Here is a 5,116-nt window from a genome sequence, read left to right on the forward strand (position 1 = left end):
CTTGGTGTTTGGAGTTAATCAAAGTAAAACATAAGAACTTGTCTAAGTAGTTCAAATACATAAGAAGTTGAGAAATACTTTCATCATTCAAAATGATCTTGTCTACTCCAGAATTTTTAATACTTAGTTTATGTTTCTTGTTAAGTGTTTATGTGCATATCAAATCAAATAAAAAACAACCAAAATATGTTCCCTCATTTTTTGTGCATTGACATATTCATATGATTTATTCTGTTAAGCCATTCCTTGTGGTTCGACATAACCCTATACTATACTACAATTGAATCTTGAAAGAGGTGTAAATTGTAAAATAGTAAAGTGTTATCAATAAATTTATTTGTTGAAACACCTTTTAATATACAAAAGTGATGAAACTAACTTACTAACTTTTATTCATTGTTATTTACTTTCCGCAATTTATTTATTCTTTAATGCCAACCTTCCTTAAGGAAGAAGTTTGGTTTGTTAATAAAAGGAACCCGAAAAGGAGTAAATAAATAAAGGTCACTTAACTTTATTATTCTTTTGTTCTTTATTTATTTATTTGTTTCTAACAACTAACTATTCATCACTTTTGTACATTAGAATACCATTAAACTGGATTTGGAATTTATTCCACAAAATCGAGATGGTATTCAAAGATACTTAATAACTTTTTAATAGGGGATTGCTTCGATACCATTGTACCGGCGTTAGAATTTATTCTAACAAAGCCGAGATGGGGCAAAGAAGGAACAACTTATTCACATGATTATTGGAAGTAAGTTGTAACTGGAATATTCTTGAAACCATTATACCGGCGTTGTAATTTATTTCAACAAAGTCGAGATGGCGAACAAAGAATAAAACCGAGTTCACTTACTTAACCAAATAAAGAAAACACACTGAAGAGAAAACTTCGCCTTTCAACAGTTGTTAGGGAGAACAGATGTAGGTAGAGTTGCTGGAGTAGCTGAAGAGATTTCATTTCATTCAGACCATGATGCTACAAAATTATGGCACATGCGTTTGGGACAAATTAGTGTGTGTGGAATGATAGAATTATACAAACTAGGACTATTAAGGGGAGTCAGCAAATGCAAGCTAGATTTGTGCAGATATTGTGTGTTTGGGAAACAGACACGAGTTAGTTTCAAGGCTGGTCAACACAAAACTGAGGGTATTCTAGACTATATCCACACATATGTATAGGGACGCACTCAAGAACCACCCTAGGAGGTTCTAAGTATTATTTTACCTTCATTGATGACTTTTCTTACAAGGTCTATGTATATTTTCTGAAGCATAAGTTAGAAGTATTTACCAAGTTAAAGGATTGGAAGGCAGAGGTAGAGAACCAAACTGGTATAAAAATCAAATACTTGAGGTCAAACAATGGTATAGAGTTCAAAGACTCATAGTTTCATAAGTTTTGTGAGGAACATGGCATTCAGAGACACTTTTCAGTGAAGAAGACTCCTGAGCAGAATGGCGTTGTAGAGAGGATGAATAAAAATCTTACAAAGAGAGCCATATGTATGAGACTGCATGTTGGACTTTCCTACTTATGTACATGTACCTAGTGATTAACGATCTAAACATGATCCCAAGTCAAAGAGGTGTATCTTCATTGGATATACCAAAGGTGTGAGGGGTTCAAGTTATGGGATCTAGTTTCCAGAAAAGTGGTGTTGAGTAGACATACAGTGTTTGATGAAGATTCCATGTTGAAACAACTAGTTTTGACATAGGTGCCCATGCCAAATGGAGAAACTTTAGGATCAAATATGCTTCCATTGAGCAATGAAATTGTTCAGGTGAATAAAGGCAAGGAACCATGCACTAGTCCAAGTCAAGAACATGATGATTCTCAGGTGGAAAGTTCATGTGCGTAGGAGTATCTACTTGCTAGAGACAAGGATAGACGTCCTATTAAACCTCTAGAGCGATATGGCTTTGAGGATATGGCTTCAATTTCTCTCCAATCAGTTCAAAAGATCGATGTAACTTTCAATAGGCTATAAACAACGAGGAGAAAGAACATTGGATGGGTGCCATGATGGAGGAGATGGAGTCTCTACACAAGAAAAAAACTTGGGAACTTACCTCATTGTCCCTAGACAAGCGTGCAAATGGGTGCAAGTGAGTGTACAAGACGAAGCCAGTAGTATCATAAAAAGAAAGGGAAAAGTTCAAGCTCGTCTTATAGCAAAAGGGTATTCACAATAGAAGGAGATCGACTATAATAAGATTTTCTCCCTAGTGGGGAGACACACTTCTATCAGGGCATTGCTTGCCTTGGTAGCCAATCGAGATATGCACCTAGTATAAATGGATGTGAAGATTGCCTTTCTCCATGGTGAATTGGAGGAGAAAATTTATATGAAACAACAAGAAGGGTTCAGTGCAGCTGGACAGGGTCACTTGGTTTATAAGTAGAAAAAGTCTCGATATGGTATGAAACAATCTCTTAGATAGTGGTATAAGCGGTTTGACACTTATATGTTGAAGCTTGGTTACAAGCGCCATGAGTATTATTGTTGTGTTTATGTAAGAAGTCTTAATGATGGTTCTTTTATTTTTCTGCTACTTTATGTTGATGATATGTTGATTGCTGCTAATCATTTGAGTGATATCAATGAGCTGAAAGTCATAGGTAAGGAGTTTGACATGAAAGATTTAGGGGCTTCTAGGAAGATTCTTGGGATGGAGATTCACAAGGATAGTAAGCACTCCATTGGCAAATTACTTCAAGATTTCTCTAGAACACTGACCAAAGATAGATGAAGAGATGAAGTGCATGTTAAAGGTTCCATATGCCAGTATTGTGGGTTGCTTGATGTATGATATGTTTGGTACTAGACAGGACTTGGCACAAGTAGTTAGTCAAGTATGCTAGTACATGTCTAAGATGTGTAATTTGTTGGCTGGACAGCTCATACAAATAAAACTCAGTTTAATGATTCAAATCACAATACTAAATGAAAAAGAAGTAAGAACAAGTATTTATTTGATGTAAAAGGGCATAGCCCTAATCCTAGAAACAAAGGGAATTACTCACTCATGATGGAGAAGAGAATACCAAATTCTAAATTAGAGAATTGTAATGTAAAGTGTAAAATATAAAGTGGAAAGTGTATCATCCTTGAGGAAGAACCCTCATTTATCCTAATTACAAAATATTGGGCGAAGCCCAACAAAAAATCTAAAAAATAGGAATATAATATAACATCTATGACTTCTTTTGGCCCTTCAATTGGTCTTCGCATAGCTTCAACAATGAATTCCATCTTCTTGCATCCAACCTCTACTCTTTTTGGCTTTAATCCGTCCAAACTGCACAACATAGCTGAAAACACCCACTCAACCCGAACAAAGAAAAGTAAAAACTAAAAACAATCCTAAAGTCATAATTATGTCCTAAAATATAAGTTAAATGCAATGCAAATATAGCATGATTTCACACTTGTCGCGCCCCGATTTTTGGCTGCACGACTTTGCTTAGAGCCACCACTACATTTTATCGTTAAAAATGTAGAAAAAACCTTTTAAGCCCAATGACCTTGGGCTTTTAGATTTTTGATATCTAGGTTTGGAAGTCAGTTACAAGGTAGGGAAGGTATTAGCACCCTACCTGCCCGCCTTAGGCGGTACTCTTCACTAAAATATATGACTTTATTATTATTATTATTATTATTATTATTATTATTTTTATTATTAAATTATATCTTTAATTAATTAGTTATTAAAAGGAACGAATTTATTTATTTTTATTATTGTGTCTGACAAGATTGACCTTGACCATACGTATCCCTATTAAGGGAATCAAGGCTTACGTAGTTCTTTAGTAGAAAAGCTTTTGTTGTTTGAGTTTTTTAATTAAGGTAAGAAGCGGCGTAGCGCGACCTTCCGAAGGATGAATGGAGGGAAAGAAGCCCTAGAGCAACAATCCCTCCATCCTTTATGTGGTTGGCAGTTTTTATTTTTTGTAAAAATATTGATTTGAGTGTTCATTTATTAGAGAAAAAACATTGTTTGTTGTTGGTTATGTTAAAAGGATCTTCTCACTCATTATTTATTCCATAAAAGAATTATTTATTTACTTTTTTATTACTGTGATTAGAGCAATGTTTGATATTATACAAAAGGTTATATTTATTATTGGTTACATAATTATGGTTTTAAGATATGCAAATAATAGGAATGAGTAAAAAAATATGAAAGAGTAAAAAGGAGAAACCTGACTATGTAGATGTGGTGCACAACAGATCGTCCATGTGTCAGACCTATATTGGCCTTAGAAAAGGAAGTATCGACTTGAGACACATTTTGGATCGGGGTTGTCTGTAATAAGGGTGCATGATGTGTAACTATGTCCTCACACAAAGGGGACCTTTGTTGCCACAGAGACTCGGATCTGGTGTGAAAGGGTGTATCAAAACGAGATTGTGTGATGTCGTCTTATTGACTGAAGCAAGTGTCAAAGCCGATGCATACAATGATGATCGATTTAACAGTGAGAAGAGCGAGATCACGATGCTTGGAATGGACTCGACCGCACGCGATCAAAATACAAGTGAGAAAACAACTTTTTACTTTGTGGAAGATTTTTCTCTCTCTCACATGGAGAGCTTTTTTTAGTGTTTTTTGTGTGTAGAAATTCTTTTTCTTTTTAGTGTTTTTTGTAATATGATTTTTTGCGGAACCTCTTACTCTTTGATATATGCTACTATTTATAGCCTAAGTATATTAACATAAAAAATCTTTTCATTTAATTTCTTTGAGAGAATAAAGGTGGAATCTGATTTGTTTTTATTAATTGAAATTCAAATTTTGATTCTCGTCATTATGGTTTGGAGGAAGTTAAAGAAAAAAGTCAGATTTCCATTTAATTCATATCCACAAAATCAAGATTTTCCTGATTATGACATTTAATACAAAAAAATCGATTTTAAAATTATTTAAAAGTTAAAAATCCAAATTGAGTGTTAATACCCTGAGTGATTAATAATTTTTCTAAAGCCCAAAATTATTGTAACACCCCCGGTGAGTAAAAATAAATATTTGACTCTACAAAACATAAAATTAGAAATCCTTTTTTCTTAGATAATATTTTTAATCGATTCTAAATCATCGT

This window comes from Lupinus angustifolius, chromosome LG11 (assembly GCF_001865875.1).
Source record: "Lupinus angustifolius cultivar Tanjil chromosome LG11, LupAngTanjil_v1.0, whole genome shotgun sequence".
In the NCBI taxonomy this organism is placed as follows: domain Eukaryota; kingdom Viridiplantae; phylum Streptophyta; class Magnoliopsida; order Fabales; family Fabaceae; genus Lupinus; species Lupinus angustifolius.